This window comes from Protopterus annectens, chromosome 17.part0 (assembly GCF_019279795.1).
Source record: "Protopterus annectens isolate FY-2018-M chromosome 17.part0, PAN1.0, whole genome shotgun sequence".
Lineage (NCBI taxonomy): Eukaryota > Metazoa > Chordata > Ceratodontiformes > Protopteridae > Protopterus > Protopterus annectens.
The window spans coordinates 484,776,203-484,796,637 of record NC_056751.1 but is presented as its reverse complement, the minus strand read 5'-3'; positions in this window follow the sequence as shown (position 1 = coordinate 484,796,637).

Sequence of the window (20,435 nt, the reverse complement as noted above, 5' to 3'; positions counted from 1 at the left end):
ATCTACCTATACAGCTGTACTGTGTGGGGGCCACTAAGTCACAGAAGTTCTGAAGGTCTGGGTATTCTGTAATGCATTTACCTCTTATTTTTTTTTATTTGCTTGTTTATGTTTTTGAGACGACTGTTAAACTGAGCAAACGACAACAAGTTCAATTACCTTCTTCCAGGCAACCCTGCCAAGCAGTAAGAGCTATTTCTATGTAAATTTCAGACATCTAAATGTAAAAATAAACAATGACCATTTAATGTATTTCACCTTTGTTCAAAGCAAACAGTTGCCACACATTAAAATATTGCACACTGCTTCACATAAGCAAGTAGCAGCAGCAGAACTAGCCATTTTCTTCCACAAATGATAGCCACAACAGTTGTACCTACTCTGTCTGTGCATATCAGGTATCTGATTAAGTATTTATTTATTTATGTATGTTTTTATTTATTTATTTAGTTATTTATATTTATTTATTTATTTATTTTTTATTTTTTGATTCCATTAGCTTTTGTTTGTTAACTGCATGACCCTGAGCAAGTCATTAGGTAACTGGGAATTTGGACAAGACTCCTTAACGTTCTCATGGACTGCATGCCTAGTAGTTATCTATATATGCAACATTAAAATTTAAAGGAATGCAGTATCTGTAGACATGCACAGTAGACCTGATGTAGCTGTAACTGCAGCAGTAGACCATCTTATATCTCCCAAATGCACAATAGTCCTATAAAGCCAGATAGTGATTGTCAGTTACTTTCATCAAGCGAACCCCAGCCGTCACCCAAGAAAAAAGGCCTTTAAAACATGAGTACATCCAGCTAAAAATCTGGACATCTAATTAGCAAGAAATGGAATACCAAATAGGCTATATCTGTTCCCTCTTACTGTAGGAATATGGGATACTATGCATAACCACATGCTCAAAAACCAGAGTGACACAAATGATGGAAAATATAATAAGCACATTCTCAAAGAGATAGTGTAAAATCTGTAGACTTCGGTGAACTTTATTACAAAATTCTGCCTCACAAGATCATCAGAAAAAGAAGATGTAAGATATGAGTCCTCTTTTCATTTGTAAATATGTATATATTTTTGCCATATCCTTTTATCTGTGAATATATTTTGTTCATTTCTTATATGATTCTATTCACATGGGCTGTGCCTGCAGATGATTCACTGAGATCACTACACTACCCTGGTAAACAAATATAGCTAAATAAATAAATCAATTGTTGCCATAAGTATGCTGGTAATATAGTCTAGCTTTCTGTTTACTAGACACCTTAAAAAAATCACATGTCACGGGGAGAGTAAGAAAATTGTTTGAAAGGGTAAGTCAAGCCTGTAAATAGGCATAAACCTCCAAAAAGGGGCATCCTATATAGGGGAAAATCAGACCTGAAAATCGGTATACTCCAGACTCCATACAAAACTCAAAGCCAGAGAAATTTTGTCAAAAATATCTGCCTGACTACTGCTAAACTTATTGTAAAACAACAGTAATGACATCTCCTTATGTCATTCCTCTCATCAGACATCATCACAAATCATGATTTGTTCTACTCCACAGCCTACACAAACAAAGAAAAAGTATTCTAGTCAATTTGTTCCACACAAATCACAAAGCCAGAGAAATATAGTCAAAATATATTTGGATAATTACTGCAAGCATTATGGTTAATTAAAAAAAAAAGTAATAACACTAATCTCACAACATCATTCCTCTGAAAACTATGAAGCCAGAAAAAAATTGCCAAAAAAGTATCTGGTTTAATATAATGTTTCTGCCAGTTTGGGCAAATGACTAAGGCTATGAGGTTATGAGATGTTAAGGAGCTGCTTCCTGTTTAATGGTTTTGATTCCATTAGCTTTTGTTTGTTAACTGCATGACCCAGAGCAAGTCATTAAATCAGACATTGCTTTGTGGTAAATGGGAATTTGGGCAAGGCTCCTTAATGGTTACCTGGACTGCATGCTTAGCTATCTATGCACTCAACATTAAAATTTAAAGAAATGCAGTATCTGGAAATGTGCACAGTAGCCTGGATGTAGCCGTAACTGCTTCTGTGTTCAACAGCCAAATGAAATGATTTTTGAAATACATGAATATTAAAGAATAGCATACTTCTAGATCATTTTGACATTCATTTGAAATTGATAAATATCTAACATGTAATAAAAACTGTAAAATAATCTAGCTGTAGCAGATTATTTAAAATAAGCATGCTATTAAATATTTAGATATATCAATACTTCAAACAATACTGGATAATCATACCCTAACTACATAAATGCATAGAGACTTCAGAAATATTTATTTTGCCTTACACAACTTGGAGTCCAAACAAACACGCTGTCACACAGTTTAAAGTAATCCAATCAAGCTGATCCACACAAATCACATAGCCAGAGAAATGTTGCCAAAATATATCTGGTTAATCACTGCCAGCTTTACTGTAAAAAAAAAAAAAAAAAAAAAAATGAATAAATAAAAAATAACACATCTCATGGCACCATTTCTATCATCAACTCTCCAAACAAAACATACTGCCAACACTATCTCACTAACAGTAATAACACCCACCTCACCATTCCTCAATCAACGTGTTCCCTATTTTGTCACATTTTCTCATGTTATATATATTCAAATTAAATTAAAAAAACATGCCTTCAAGTGCCTTTGTTCCTACACTAGAATGTAGTGAGGCCTCTACCCCAGTGACTTTGCAACATTTAAATTTGATGTGACAGGACAAGAACGTCAAGTTAACTGAACTGGAACACCATTCCCCTACAATGCTTATTGTCCAATGTGTATATTTTCTTTTAGTAGGCATGCTTCAATTACTTATTTCATAATGCAAAGAAATATTGCTGTAAAAATAAATATTTATTTATCTGACATTTGTTTACGGGGATGGTCCGACTGGGTCAAAATAATCCATTTTCAGTGGAGGCCTGGGGAGAAAAGCTCCACGTACATATATTTAAAACATTGCAAAAAAAAAACACATAACAGACAATAAAAATAATACAAACATAGTTGTTGCATCAAAATTCATTATAGTATAATTCTAGTAAGATCATGAGAATTTACAATAATGTAAAGTTGGGACATGCGAACATGTCCCTCATTTATAATCAATAATCTTCTTAAGAGTGTGAGTTAAGCAATTAAAATTGTAAGTTAGTAGTACAGAGTGATTGCGAGCTAGATACGTTTCCAATATGTTGAGGTGAACAACAATGTTGCTTTGGAAATGTGATCATTTAAAGGAGAGAAAGTAATATTGCAGTTTAAAAATTCAGGTATGAGTGAGAGTTTAAAGAGACAGAAGCACTGCGGTATAGACTGACTGTTAGTATAATGTAACTGAAAGAGAAATAAATACATAAATAAATAGGAAAAAAGTGCCCCTACAAGCTTTGTGCCCTAGGTGATTGCCTGTTTTGCCTATGTGTAAGGCCAACCCTAAATGTAAAGTTTGGATATCGAAGTATTTTCAGTATGGCAGTGTTTCTGCTGTAAGATGTTTACAATGTTAAAAAGCAAACAGCCTAAGGACAGAGTAGCTGTTTTTGGGATAGAATGCATGTTTTCATTTAGCTATATAATACTGCAGTGTTATGGCAAAGGAAATGTTTGCTTGAGGACAGACATCTTATTCAGTGTCACTCATTAGAGATAATCTGAGATGGACATATTCATACAGGTGATTTTTGACATTTGTTAATGTTTTATCTATATGCATTGTAAAGAATAAGAGTTATGACACTGTTCATACTGACTATGGATAAACTGCCTCCTTGAGAAGGTATTCTAACCTAGTGGTCATGATCTGTAAGAGTTTGTGTAGCCACACACACACACACACACACACACACACACACACACACACACACACACACACACACACACACACACACACACACACACACACACACCAAGAAGAGAGATGTCTGAAAAATAAAAGAAGATTGGAAGCAGTTTATTTTTGTACACACACCCCGGTATGTTCATAGAAATCCTAATTTTAACTCCAAATGAGCTGTTTAACTGGTAATTGTAACAGGTAGTAATGCACAGTGCAGAGGTCCCACAGCAACCAGTTGTATACAGAGGAGGCAAGGGTCCTGGTCAAGTCACTATAGATAGTCATTTAGTTAGCAATTAACCATATTTTGAGAAATTGTATAGCTGTTTGCAACTATGAATTTTTTTTACTAAGCAAACTATAATTAATTAAATAATTTAACTGATTAGATATAACAGCCAGAAGTGGTAAAAATGGATTTTAGTGTTTCAGCTAAATTTGTGACTTATTGTTTGACTATTGGCATACTTGCAGCTGTTTTTAAAGGCTAGAAATGGTGCCAATTTGAAAACTCTGTTAATAATAGGTTAGAGACACAGTGACATACATTTGTCACAGGTTTTACAAAATCTTGTGATTAAATGATCAGTCCAAGTTGAGTCTAGTGTCATGATACTATGTTCCACATGGTAGCAGTTTTATAAGAAAAGGATTGGACAAAATCCTGTAAGTAAAGATAAGGGATCATTGGATCATTCAATATTACTGGTGGAAGCATGCTGACTTTTTTAAGTAAACAACATAAGGCAGATAACAGTCAAGTATTTGAAATAATTTTATTAATATGCCCAATAACGTAATATGTTGATATGTTGTAGCACCCTATCACATTGTAGAGCTCATACAAGCCTCTTGGGCTTCAGGAAGGCTAAGCTTCCTTTCTGTTATGTTGAAGTTATTACATTTTTTCTGCTATACATCTTCTAATGAGCCACCGTGTCAAAATTGCTTTCTGGCTTTTACTTCCTATGTTATATCTAGTGACAACCATGGCACAGAAGTGGAGTGAAGGTGAAACTGCCATGGGCAAAAAGTGTTAGGGGGGGCATGGTTGGCCAATCCTGATGTCTCTTTAGTGCATACTGGCTTTTAACAACTGGTATTGTACTTGCAGTCAAGCCTGAGCACTGTGTATATGGTCTAAACTGTAGCAGTTATAGCAAGCAGTTTACTACAGTTTATTTTTTTTCACTAAATCTGATTGCTGCAGTGCTCCACACAGGGTATAAACTTTAGCAGTTTGCTATAATTTAAAAGAATAAGAGATTTTCTTTCTTTTGTCCTAAATGTGAGGATGTATGATTGGGGGCAGTGGGCAGAAACAGGACCTGATTGGCTCCTGCATTTCAGGTATAGCTTGTTTTTTTTTTTTTTTTTGTTCTTCCACTGAAGAGTGAGGCAGGAGGAGGGGGGAGGCATTTATCTGGTGCCCTGACTCGTTTGGCAGTAAAAGGAGATGACCTTTTTACCTTTTTGGTCTTCACTTGAGGGGTTGGGGCAATACTTTGTACTTGAACCACGTACGCCTCTGCATGTTTCCAGGGACACTACTTCATACTTGAACCAGCTATGCCTCTGCTGTGGTACCAGGTTATTGGGACTGCATCTAGAAATGAACAGAAAATATCAGCTTAGTCAAAGCAAAAGTATACTAAGCTGGTACTTCTTTTATAAATAAAGTTGAAATTCTTCATGTAGTTGTTCTATGAGAGATACATTTAATGTGAGTTGATTTTACTTGTAGTTGTTTCATAAGTAAATCAGCGTGCCCACTAAAAATAAAAGTTTTTTACTTGTGTTTTTGCTATCACTTGTGTTGTTTATTATTTGCATCCATCCATATGAAACTAAAGACAAATGTATGATCCCTTGTACCCAGTATATGGGAACTTGTTCTTTTTTCTCATTGTTTGCTTTTGAATTAACCTTCAAACACCTATCTTGCTAAAGCACCTCTGAGTTGTAAACATGCACTTTGGCAATTCTCTGTTTTGCAGCTTTTGATACAGTCCATTAACATAATCTCTTTGATGTTTGTAGGAATCATTGGAAATACAACACTATTCTGTCAAAAAAAAACGTGTGCCTTTCCAGTAACAACCCTCTAGCTCAACCAGGCTTTCAAAGAAGGGCACAGTCTGTAAGTTCCAGAGATTCACTATTAAGCAATCATCATTTTGTATAAGCTATATATAAACCTTTTTGGTGTGTGGAAAATGCTTATAAGTCCTGTATTTTTCCCAGTTTTGAATCACAGATGCAGTGTTCTGTACATTACAATGGGATATATATATATATATATATATATATATATATATATATATATATATATATATATATAGATATAGATATAGTTTCATAGTTTCATAGTATAGTACTAGGCTATCTGCCCTAGGGCATTTATAAGCCTAGCCAAAGTGTATGTGGGTTTCACCACCCCAGGTAATGATACAAAACTGTACAATTTAAATTAAATTTAGTTTACTGTGCCTCTATCTAGCAATGACACAGAGATGACCCCCAGGGTAGACCTACGATCACCCATCCATTCGTCCAGATTTCTCTTGAAGAGAGTCAGTGAGGGGCTCTGCCTAACGTGGACAGGTATCCTGTTCCAGAATGTGGGAAGCCTCTGGGTTATGAATCTGTCCCTCCAGCATGTCCTATTCATATTTGTGCTGAGGTTTAGATCTTTAGCTCTCGTGGTTTGATGAATTTGGATTTTTTGAGGTGTAGCATGTCCATTAATTCTGAATTGGTCATGGCCTTGTACGTAATGCACATATCACCTCTGAGCAGGTGGTATGCTACTGAATAGAGCTGGAGCTTTTTCAGTCTGGCAGCATATGACATATGCTAGAGACCCTTGATCCTCTTGGTAAGGTACTTTTGGGGTCTCTCCAGCTGCTGCAGGTGCCGGGTGAGGTACATACCAAATGGGGCGTTGTTCGCAATCATAGGCCTGATAAGGGAGGAATACAAGGGTACAATAACATCCTTTGATCTGGATGTGAATCCCTTCATGATAAGGTGGGTAGAAGGTCTTTCTAACCACTTTGGCGACGTGGGTGTCAAATGAGAGGTCACTGTCAACTTGGGTCCCCAGGTCTCTGATTACTTTTTCCATACTTAATGGATTGCCACCTATGTGGTAATTTGTGGGTACTTTGTTTTTTCCAAAGAGGATGACTATACATTTTTTGGCATTTAGTTTAAGGCTATGACTCTGGCACCAGTCGTCTGTTTCTGTGAGGCCCTTCTGGAGAATGCATGTGTCAGCTGGTGTGTCAAATATGGCGCCTAGTTTGCAGTCGTCTGTGAACATTGTCAGCCACAACCCCCCTATGTTTGCCTGCACATCTGAGAAATAAATGCAGAACAAGAGGGTTCCCAAGACAGAGCCCTGTGGTACTCCACTTGTGACTGGCTTAGAGTCTGACATAGCTCCAGCTATTCTGACTTTGTGGGTTCTGTCCTTTAGCCAGTTTGCAACCCATCTTGTGACAAATGGGTTTACATTTAAGCTGTTGAGCTTGTCTATGAAGACTGAATGGGGTATTGTGTCATAGGCTTTTGCCAGATCCAGGTAGGCTGTATGAACTGCTTTGCCTTCATTGATGGCTCTAGTGACTGTTTCAAAAAAGTCCACCAGGTTTAAAAGACAGGATCTGCCTTTTACAAAGCCGAACTGGGTAGGGTCAATTGTCTGTAGGTCCCCGATGTCTTTGTTTATGAGTTCCATAATGATCATTTCCATAGCTTTGCAGAACAGGCTGGTCAAGCTTATGGGGCGGTAGATTCCAGGGTCTGTAGAGGTGCCATCTTTGTGGAGTGGGACCACTGTAGCTGTACGCCAGTGTTAAGGGACATATCCTGTAGCAAGGCTAAGATTAAACAGAGTTCTTATGTGCGGGTTTAGCTCCTCTAGGAGTTCACATAGCACGCAACCCGGGACACCATCAGGTCCCATGGATGCTGTATTTTTAGCTTTGCTGAGGGCAGCTCTCACCTGGACATCTGAGTTTTCAGGGAGGTTGCATTCAGCTGAGATATTTATTTCATCTTTTGGGGGAGAGGGAGGGGAGAAATTTGGACTGAACCTGTCTGCCAGTATGTTGGCAATATCTGTGGTTTCAGTGTATTTTTTGCCATTATGAACTAACTCTGCGCATATCTGAGGGTTTCCGCCCAGGTTTTTAACATAACTGAAGAAGGCCTTGTGATTATCTTTAGTGTCCTTAGCGATTTTTCTCTCGAAGTTGGCCTTTGATGATTTTATTAGCGAACTTAGTTTTTTGCTAGTGCTGATCAGGGATGCCTTCCCTTTATGGGATTTTGCTCTGTCTTGCAGTAGCTTTCTTCTCTTGTTATAAAGTTTGTTTATGGCTAGGGTCCACCAGATAGGATGCCTGCCTTTGATGGAAAGGGTCTTGGTTTTATATGGGATTGCATGATCCATGCATTCTTGGAGATGCCCGTAGAAAGCATTTGTGAAGGATTCAGCAGTGTGGGATGTGGTTTCCACTGGCCCAGGGGGCTTGAAGGATACCATTTCAGTCCTAAGGAGTGTAAAGTCGGCTTTTGAGAAGTTTCTCACTGTGGTCTTTTGTGCTGGGAGTGGAGGTGGGATATGAATATCTAGGGTTATTAGTTTATGGTCTGATCTCACTAGTGAGGGGTATACTTCTGGTGTTGAGCATTTTGTCCCCATGTTTGTGATGATCAGGTCAAGTATATTATTTCCCCTTGTGGGGGAGGTGACTAGTTGTTCCATCGCATTTCAGTTGATGAATTCCAGGAACCTTTGGGCTAGGGTGTTGGGGCTTGAGTAATGCACCCAGTCTATGTTTGGGTAGTTGAAGACTCCCAATATGATGGTATTTGGTGAGACATTCATATCCTCCAGTGTCTTCAGGAAGGCTGAATGGAGTTCCTGAGATTATGAGGGTGGTCTGTAGCATGCTACAAGTTGTATAGCAGTTTTGCCTACAGTTAGTTGCACATGGATGGTCTCCGATGCTTCGTGCATTGCCACTAACCTGGAGGTGTGGGTGTCTTTAATGAATATGGACACTCCCCCTCCTTTTGTGGTTCGGCCCAGGTTTTGGGGCCGAAATGCATGATATGAGGTATAACCTGGTAGGGCTGGGGTGCTCTCAGGAGCCTTGAACCAGGTTTCAGTTACTGCACAGACATCGATGCTCTCCATACTGAGGAGTGCTTCAAGAGCCTGCATCTTGAGATTTAGACTTCTGGCATTGAGCAGCATTACCCTTAGTTTTTTTCCTTTATTGTTTTCTAAGGCGGTGGGTTTGTCTTTTGAGCCTTGCCTAAAAAAGGCACTATGGGGGTGGCAAGAGCCTTAGCCAATATCCGGAAGCCCAGTGGTGACAGGTGCAAGCCGTCCCTTGCGAAGCAGCGTGTCTTGTCCAGCATGTCATCCCAAGCAGACAGACATTGGATCCCCCTAGAATGACACCAGTAATTGAGCCAATTATTAAAGCTGATCATCTTGTCTTTGTATTGTAGCATCATTCTTGGTGAGGGCAAGATGCTGCTCAGGGTCAGGGTCATACCGTCCTGGGCTACATAATCAGAGAGCTCCTCTATGTCTCTTTTCATGTAGTCCAAGGAGGTACGTCTCAGGTCATTCATGCCGGCATGGACAATGACGAAGTCATATTTGTACTTGCTTTGGAGTGACCTGAGTGCTTGTGTTATGTGGCAGATCCTAGCTCCCGACAGGCAGCTCACCATTACCCTCTCTTTGTTCAGCCTGGTAAGCAGGACGTCAGTGTGTCTGACTATAGATTCACCTATAACTAGTGTATCAGGCATGGTGTTTCGCCTTAAGGGCTGTGATTGTTTGGCACACTGAGTTTGTGTACTATGTGTTGCTTGTGCAGAGTTTTGAGGTGGTGTTTTCTTGGATGTCTGCTTTGGGAGTCTCTGTTGTTTCGGTAAGTTTTTTATTAGAGCCTCCGAGTATGTCTTTGTGTTACTATGTGTTTGGTTTGCAGTTGTGGTTGGTTTATGTGAGACTGGGTTTGTTGTGTGTGTGGTTACCTTCTCCTCCTGTCTGGTCTTGCTCGTCCTGTGTTGAGAGAGTTCAGCCTCCAGTTTGACTATATAGTTGCATCTCTCACATGTGTTTGTGTTTGTTGGGAGGAGGAGAGGGTTGTCTGTGTACATGAGACAATTGTAACATTGTCTCAGGATTCCCAGATTAACCAGCTGAACTGGAGAGGACGTTAGTAATATACCACTCGACATGCCAGAATAGTATAAGGGGGTGATGTGTAACTGGGTCAGAGAGGACTTTGAAGGGAAGTGGGTATTAGCATGGGTTGTAGGTGGATGTAGTGCTTACGTTAGTTTAAGGGTGCTTCACTTAAAAGAAAGGTTTTAGGAGCAAGTGCTAGGCTTATGATAAAGAGAATAGACTGATTTTGTTGAAAGTAGAGCTTTCTTAAGGGAAAAATTGAAGTGCAGACTTGGCGGAGCCAGGAATAGTTTAAGCCTGTTTAACTGGCGCTGTGCTATGCGCACAATCACAAGCAGCAAACGGATTTTAAACAGGGAACTTCAAAAGAGCTGGAAATGGTCCAAAACAATCAATTACTACAAGCTCTTGTGCTGAGGTCGCTCCTTCAGGGACAGATAGGCTGCTCAAGGCTCTCCAGTAAGGCAATGGACAACACAGGGACTACACCACAGTATATATATTTATATATATATATATATATATATATATATATATATATATATATATATATATATATATACTTACATATATATATATATATATATATATATATATATATATATATATATATATATATATATAATTCAAAACTTCAGGAGCATTCAGTTTACTTTTTAGATCATTAATGATTTCATAGGCTGTTGTGCCTTAACTCTCCACTCACATTACCCCAAGTCAAGGCAATGACAAATCCGACTTCCAGGGGATAAAACAATAAAAAATTACCTTCTTCTTCTTTTGGGTAACCAGCCATGGGCAAAACCTCTCCCTAGCAATGGGCACTCCTTTATAATGCTAACTAACTATTTTAAGGACTTTGGCTCACATCTTTAAGATTACTTGCACTTTACACCAGTGTTATGTCATTCACTATATAAATCCATTTGATTTACTGGAATAAAGAAGCAGAATATAATACATCAATAAGGAGAAACATACAAAGCTAGTAAATGATTGCGTTACCCAGCCTAAGTCCATAAATAGTGGGAGTTAAATTAAACTACTGCATAAATCTTCACAACTGCAGTTATACTAAGTTTAAACATGTGTCTTCATAGTAACACACATTGATAGTGGTCTAGAGATGTTAACAGTTAAGTACTGCATCAAGAAGGAAGCTGAAAATAAAAGCTTTCTTATAGTATGTTCTATGCATCTCTTCTGCTGTAATGTCTCCCAATGTCCTAGCTGACATAATATAATGCAGGCAATCAAAATATTTATATAGCAATGGTTCTAAATATTTACTGATGCAGATCGAAAAATGTGAGAATCATTGAAGGGCTCTTACAGTGCTGCAGCTCTCTGGGGTTCCTATTTCAGACACAAGTGAAATGTCACAGATGTTGTCTTTGGCTTACTTCCATGCTCCAAATCATCACAGCATGAGGGCAGAAGGAAACAGACAGAAAGAAAGGGGAACACCCACACAGAGGCCTCAAAAATGCAGGAAGACATTCATTTGCTGACATACAGGCAGCAATTTTTAAGAAAACGGCACACAGAAGGAGAGAAAGTGAGGACTATGCAACAGGAATGAGAAGATGCTGTCATTTCAGACTATCTATCCATAATATATGAACATGGAAACAGCATATTCTCTTGTGCCTGAATGTAGTAAAACTAAAGGCAGCTGTCTGAAATAGCCACAGAACTGATAAGCCGTTGTTTTAAATTTATAATGTCAATTTCTGGAGCACATTGAAATGTTACTGTGGTGTTCTAATCACTCTGGAGCAGAGAAAAAGCACATAAAACATTGTCATTTATGCAGATACTAAAATGGTAGCATCACAAATGTTAAGTGGGAAAGGTCAACAAAACTGGTTAGCAATAAAAGTAAGGTTCCTGCCAGCTTCAGATACATTCTTGCTAACATTTTAACATATAGTACTTAAAAAACAACAACAAAAATATCAGTGGTGTATTTTGGTGTAAGATTAGTGTTTTTCACTAGACTAGAACAGTATTAGATCATTGGATACAGAATAGTATGTATGATTGCTTTATTCCCAGATACATTCCTTTCTTTTTATACAGCCCATGAAAAGTGGAAGAAACTCCTCATAGATAGATGTGGGTCAGATGTGTTCTTTAAGCCTTGGCAGGTTACAGATTATAGAAAATAATATTTTTTTTACCTCACTTTGCAAATAAAGTAATTGAGGAACAACGAGTGACAAAATACAATTATGTTTTATTTTCTGCTTTTATGTAGGCAGGCACTTGTAATCTGTCATGCAAACAGCAGTCCCTCCTCCTGAAATGATCAATAATCTATATCATCATGTTACTAATGGTAAACTAGGAATTTTTCTCATGCTAAACTATGTCAGGTATGTTCTAAGCACTAAATTTTCTTCATGATGTACTCAAGGGAAGTACTGATTATGAAATAAAACGTTAGAATGCATTGCATCTAGCAAAAGGAAGGCCAAGGAAAATAAATGTTAAATGAACACAAATATCATTATCTGGTATTTCACAGCAGCTGAAGAAAAGATTTGTCTGCTTCTTTGTAATGGAGAACACAAAGCAGAGATAAAAGTTTGTAAAACTATGTTCATCAGATGGTATTTGTTTAATTTGTCTAATAATGATTTAAAGAAAAGAGGATCGAACAAAGAGTTCTGTTTTCTCTGTGGTACAGTGATCGCAAATTTAGTTATATTAGTGGTGGGAATACAAGGAGCGAAGCTTCTAGCATGTGAATGTGGGGCTGCTTGTCTCCAGAACTGTTTACATTTCTTAGCATAGTGTTTTAAATGAATCTATTCAAAAACAAATGCTGTAGACTATGGATAAAATAAGAAAAAGTATTGTGTAATTTTGTAATACAGGGTATGATGACACATGAAATAAGGTGAAATAATATACCTGAGTAACAGAAACACAAGGGAGCCTACAGACTGTAAAATAACTACCTAGAGATACAAAACACAAATAAGCTTCTCAATAGTTTAACCAGGTGATCAGTTAAGTTCCAGTTAGAAAAAAACTTGCTGCAGTTAAATGCTAGGAAAAAGTAATAAGCTGTCAAATGTGTAAAATTCTGAACAGATTAATTATGTCTATAGGTAGTTACTAGTCAAGTCCAGGAGACCAATGAAGAACCAAGCCCAAATTCCCAGTTACCCCTATGGAGTGTTTGATTAAATAACTTGCTCAAGGTCACACAGCAGGCAAATGAAGGCCGAGGGAATACTCTGTGCTAATTGCCAGCCCTTACTTTTTCTTCAAGTTATTCTGCTAGTTTGTTCTTTTTCATGATGTTACATCTTTTGATACAGTCTGTGATACACTGAGGTGAACACCCACTAAACAGAGTGATCTTATAATCAGATTGAACAGTGCTGGCAGCTCAGAACTTTGCGCCTGAAGATCATTTTAGATTTTGATTTGGGATGATAGCATTAGAATCAGAATCTAATAGCACTCCTAGATCAATTACTCTTTTTTTGTGGTTTGGATGATGCAAGCTGCAGCTTGAGACCAATGGTACACTGCCTTTTCAGAAGTTGAGGGAGTTGTATCTGTGTCTCTATCTCCCCTGTCCAGCTCTGCAATACTTGATTTAAGCATTGTAGTTCACTCAGTGTAATCCTAAGAAGTCATAGACTTAGGCTTTCTTGTAACAGCAACTTCATTTCCCACTGTTTAGACAGTCAATACATGTGCATTACTGAGGTAAGAGAACTAATGTATGTGGACCAGTTAAGTGTTTGTTCTGAGTTGAAACTTCTAACAGATGGTCCTAGAAGTGAGAATACTATGATCTAAGATAATTATTATTTTTATTATTTATTATTTGCAGTTTGTTTACCAGGGTGGTCCATTGGGCCACAAGGAGCCCATTTTCAATGGAGTCCTGGGGAGAAAAGCTCCAGAAATACAAATAGTAAATAATAGTAAATAATAGAATTGCAAAATAACAAAATAACAGTTACAAAATGTCTTAGTTACAAAAGGCTTAATGAGCCATTAGAAAACAAAATCACAATGTTAACAATAATTGCAATAAATTGGCATTTGATGGAGAAAATGCATGAAAAACCCCATTATAAACAAATTTAAGGAAGTATAAAAGAGTGCCAGTTCCTTCACAAAATTATAGGCTAAAGGAGGCCATTGGTAGATATGTTTGATATGGGCAGAAATTGTAGTTAGGGATGTTATATAGGATGAGAGCAGGAGCATTCCCATTGTGAGATTAGATGTGAGTGAAGAAGAATTTTAAAGATAGCGAGACTGTTAGTGGTATGGATAAGAGGTGGGAGAGAATTCCAGTGGCGTGCTAAGCAGAAGGAAAGAAGATGTTTGCCAGGAGGTTGGGTAGATTTATGTAGTTCTATTAGATTTTGGAAGTTAGAGCGTAGGCATCTGTTAGGAAGATGTATTTTGAAAGTAGAGGCAAGGGAGGGGCAGAGATAGGGTTTAAAAATAAGTTTGTGTGCTTGTATAAGTTTCATATAGGTAAGATAATTGGGCAGTTCAAGCCAGTTCAGTTGGTGCAGTGAGATGCAGTGATGGGTATTGGATCTGTGGCCAGTTGCAAATTTTGAAATTTTATAGTAACAGGAGGAGAGTTTTGATTTGAGGGAGGATTGTAGATTGGTAAGGATAGAGGCACCATACAGGAGGGAAGGGATGAGGTATTTTTTAGCAAGAATGAGTCTCGTGAAGGCAGAGATGAAATGGTAGTGGCGATAAAGCATGCCTAGTTTCTTGTGAGGTTTTTTGATGTTTACCTGGAGATGGCTATCAAATTTTAGTTGGTCATCAATGAGGATTCCTAATAGTTTAGCAGTAGAGACTGTTTTAAGAAGAGTGTTATTTTTGCTGGTAATAGAGAAAGAGTTTTTGTCTAGGGTAATACGTTTGGGAGGGTAACATTAGTTTAGTTTTAGTAGCATTTAGTGCTAGACGGTTTTCTAGCATCCATTGTTCTGTGGAGGAGAAGGCATTTTGGGTTAATTTTATTAGTGCAGAAGTGGAGGTTGCAGAACAGATTATTGTCAAGTCATTTGCGCATTGGATGAGGTTAGCGTTAGGGATGGCATGGTAGAAGTCATTAATGAAAATATTAAATAGAAGGGGGCCTAGAATTGAGCCTTGGGGCACATCAGAATGGTGAAATAGCTTTTTTCCACTTAAATGCTTGTTGCCTATTTGCTAGGTAACTGGTGAACCAGTTAACAGGGGAGTGGGATAGATTTAGTTTAGAGAGTTTAGCAAGAAGAAGGCTATGAGAGATGGTATTGAAGGCCTTACAGAGGTCTAGGAGGAGGGTAGATACAATGTGACCAGAGTCACGGGTTATGTTTACAGTTTTTAGGAAGGAGAGGAGGGCTGTTGTGATGCTATGGCCAGGACAAAATCCATGCTGGGTGAGAGTAAGAAGGTTATTATTTGTAAAATAGGGTAGGAGTCTTAGGTGGAGGCATTTTTTGAGGAGTTCTGAAATAGGGGATAAGATAGCAATGGGACGGGAGTTGGAGATATCATTATTATTGCTGCCTTTATGGAGTGGATGATATAGGCCTTTTCCCAGAGCTGGGGGACATGGCATTCTGAAACGGATCGATTTATTAAGATGCAGATAAGGAAGGCAATGGCTTCTGGAGCTATGTTTAGGAAGTAGGAGGGTATTTCATCAGGGACATTAGAGCAAGGTTTCAATTTTTGAATACGTTTCTTTATGGTAGAGATGGGGATAGGGTTCATAGAGAAGGGAGGAGCTAGGGAGCTAGAGGTACTGGAGGAGAAGGGGATATGTGAAGGTTGTTGTGGGGAAGGTAGGTTATCAGCAAAGGATGATGTTAGTTTAGATATGTAACCAATAAGAAAAGAGTTTATTTTGGTATCTAGATCTGAGTCAGAGGCATTTGAGTCAGGGCAGGGTTTTTTTTTTTTGCCTGGGTTTAGAAGGGAGGAAATTCCATCACAGATTTTTTTTAGGGTTATTGTTGTGTTTGGTTTGGAGAGTGGAGAAATAGCCTTTACGGTCTGAGTTAATACATTTTTTTGCTTGTTGCAAAGTATTTTGCATTCATGAAGGGAAGTAATAGTTTTAGTTTTATGGTAGTGTTTTCAGGCTTTATCATGGTGTTGCATGGTGGCGAGGGTATTATTAGTTAGCCAAGGGATGGAGTTACTTTATCATGGCATTGCATGGTGGCTAGGGTATTTTTAGTTAGCCAAGGGATGGAGTTACTTTATCATGGCATGCATGGTGGCTAGGGTATTTTTAGTTAGCCAAGGGATGGAGTTACTTTATCATGGTGTTGCATGGTGGCGAGGGTATTATTAGTTAGCCAAGGGATGGAGTTACTTTATCATGGCATTGCATGGTGGTGAGGGTATTATTAGTTAGCCAAGGGATGGAGTTACTTTATCATGGCGTTGCATGGTGGCTAGGTTATTATTAGTTAGCCAATGGATGGAGTTACTTTATCATGGCGTTGCATGGTGGCTAGGTTATTATTAGTTAGCCAAGGGATGGAGTTACTTTATCATGGTGTTGCATGGTGGCTAGGTTATTATTAGTTAGCCAATGGATGGAGTTACTTTATCATGGTGTTGCATGGTGGCTAGGTTATTATTAGTTAGCCAAGGGATGGAGTTACTTTATCATGGCGTTGCATGGTGGCGAGGGTATTTTTAGTTAGCCAAGGGACGGAGTTACTTTTTGTGCATTTTGTTCTCCATGGAGCAAAGGAGTCTAGCATGGGTTCCATTTAGTTCTTTTTAGAAAGTCAAAGAATGCATTGGGATTAAAGTTTTTTAGGACTCGAGTAGTGGTGTATTTGTAGGAAAATTGTAGGAAGGAGGGAAGATGATGGGCAAAAGTGGGAAGGTGGTCACCTTGTGGATCTGGAAGGATGCCGCTATTGGAGACATAGTGAAGATGGGAAACTAGAATCCAGTCCAGGGTACTACCAGAAGTGAAGTCTTTGGAAGGTCTGGTTGAGGAGTTAAAAAGTTGAGTAAAGTTAAAAAGATTTATATTTAGGGAGTTAGTTGGAGATTGAATAGTGTCCCAATTAATGCTTCTTATTATTCCTGCTATTATATGCTAATTACTGCTTTCAGTTTTATCAGATTGCACCATACAGTACTTCAACTCAACCATACTGTATGTAATGAATTCTGTTATCTCTTTTGTACACAAAAATTAAAAGAGGCTTGATGGTTGATTAATGTCACTGGGAAAAATGATAACAAAAATATATATTCCGTCCTTTCTATCCTTTTCACTGTCTCCCTTTTTGATGTTTATACTAACAAACTTCCTTCAGTATAGAGCCCACATTTTTAAAATGATGGCAGATGATGTATAATGACAACACCTTGTCTAACATAGCAATTACTTCAAGGGGTGATTCTCTGGCAAAACGTGGAACCTGATGAAACCTTCTGAACCAAAAATCCATTACCAATCAGCTACTCAGAATACTCTCTTGCAGAAAATGTCACCTAACATTTAAACTTACATCCCCAAAGAAATCGGTGCACTCCACACTTGAATGCACTTTTGTTTTATTTCTAAAATTTCCTCCAACTGCCTATAAAGGTTTAAAACATCCTACCACAAAGTCACTTCAATTAACTTTTTCCTGAATACATCATTGTATCACTTCACGGCTTATTAGCTCTATTAGTGTCAAAATTATTCAGCGAGGTACACTGTATAGAGCTCTTTTACATTGCTACCTGGCATTCCTTTATCTTCTGCATTCAGTGGACAGATTATTTCAGATTCTGTAAATCTTCACTTTCACTCACAGATCATCTCCTAAATCTCACACTTTATGAAACCTCTTATTTTAGTAATTCAGCTTTAGAGTAAACTAGCATCCTCCCCATATAATGATCTGTATAATCTGTCATGGCAATAACTAACTACACATTTAAGGAGACTAATAATGAAACTAACCACATTTACTAATTGCTCTGACCACTGCCTTGTTAAATCAATTGCTCAGAGTTCCATGATAGGCAAATGCAGGCTGAGGGAATTGAACCCTAGACTATAGAAATTAGCTCATTAACAGCTCATAGTCTTATGCCTATCTATTTTTAAATTTTAAAAGTCATACACAGAAATACCTAGAAAGTAAAAGTAAAATGCAATTAGTTAACATAGAAATACTTAGAAATTAAAATGCTATTATTAAATATCCCCAATCTATTATTTATTTATTTATTTGAGAGAGGGTAGAGAAGGAAGGAATGCCAAGAAGTAATGATTCACTAATTCCTATAGCACGTAATAGGCATATAATATGATAAAATATATTAAAGTGGAATGTTGTCATATACTTAGCAATCTGGGTATGTTACCTTATGTCTTACTGAAGGAACCGCTGTTCAGTTATAAGAACTTCCACAATCTGCAACAGCAATAATGTTACAAAGAACAAAATATCTTAATAAATATAAGACAAGGGAAAAGGGAGGCTATAATGCCAAGTAGTAAATGTGTGTTTTGGAAGTACATAAACACGGATAGAGTTTTTATTTATCCAGTTGCCAAAAGACACTATGAATCATGCCGTTATACTGACTGTGGCTAAATTAATGTTATATATTTATCTGTCTATGGGAAATGCCCCTCTTTTTATGCTGAGAACATCAATTGCATGGGTTCTTATAAGAAGACTAAAGACGCATTTTGTCTAATGCGTCTTGGTCGAACTTCAAATGTCGAAAATGCAAAATGATGAAGCGGCATATAAGCGAACTCTTTCCCTGGGAAAGAAGTCACTTGGCCGCTTCCATCACTTTGCCATTTTCGGCACTGTAGTGCGATCTCAGAGTTGGTATATTTAAGTAGGGGGGTGTGGGGGGTGAAGCCCCCCACTTTATGTAATGTTTGAATGTGTTTTTATTTTTTTTTGTTGTTTTTTGTTTTTTGGGGGGAACAGTGATTTTTTTTTTTCCCTGAGGAAACAAATCGCTGTTCTGGTAGTTCAATGTGTTCTGAATTCGAACTTTTGAGTTCGATATAACAACATTCGATCATTTGATCGTTCGTTTTTATAATATAGACCCTTCAGCATTTATCATTTGTCTCGTATTAGGAGATGGGCTGAGAACAACACCTTATATAAACATATACAGTTGGATTAACCTGGTCATTATTTTAAGTTTTTACTGTTCAGGATAGTGTTGTTTAGAGGGGGGATGTCTTATCTAAAACTGAAAATATGAAATAAAAGTAGATTAATGTGTTGAGTGGTGATCATGCCCCTGGATTAAATGGCACCATGAGTATAAAATATATTTTAAAATCCAGGACATTAAGGAAGTCTCTGCACTGTAACAAATCATGTTAACAATGTTAAGTCATGTGATAAGTTGAGTGTATGTAAATGAAGGTTGTACTGGTTTGGTTCGAACAGTTGATAAAACATAATTGCCAACGATTTGTCTAAGCTTGAATATGTTAATAATTTTAATTGCTTTATGGTGTGTTAAGACAGTTTTCTGTTTATTTGTTCCCTGGCTCGGATATTACTCATTAGAGGTCTCACATTGTGTTTTATATATTAGGTCAGGCTGGTGTCATACAACCTTAAACAGAACATATTAACTAAGGTACTCAGGAGTGACTTACCAAGTCAGGGATCAGCAGGTCTGAAATGATAATGACTGTTTAGTGGCCACCATGAGAAAAAGGCCAAGGATATTCTGAGCTGTGATCTTATGCAGACAGCAGAGAATCTGCTTTAAAATTATCAGGCATACTTGAGATTAATATTACCAGTGGGCAAGAAATCCTTTCTATATCCTGGAGAAGAACTTAGCTATCTTCAAAGTGAAAAGTTAGATATGCACTTGCGTGGAACTTCAGCAAAGGAGATGTAGCAGTTATAGAAACAGAATTATTGATTCAGCCCAAGTTATAACAGCAGGGAGTGGAAAGTTTCCAATTTTTGGTAAAGTTAAGTACCGTCCATAAGACGAATATGGCCTTTGAACAATGAACTAACAGTCTGAAAAATCTGAGAGGCATGTGTGTAGTCAATATTGTCAGTGTCTTAGAGAAATGAAACCTGCGGGACATATCCAAGTTTATAGACATCTGAGAAGGTTGACTAACAGTCAATATAAATAATGGCACTTTTAATACAGGACATGGTAGAGACTGTAATTAAATGGGGTAATAAAGAAAAAGTAAAGATTAAAAGAAAATAGATTGGTGCTTAAGTCTGGTAAAATGTAATTAATCTTTCTGACTGTGCATGTAACACAAATGTACAAATGTGTATTAATGAAAATCAGCCAGGTGATG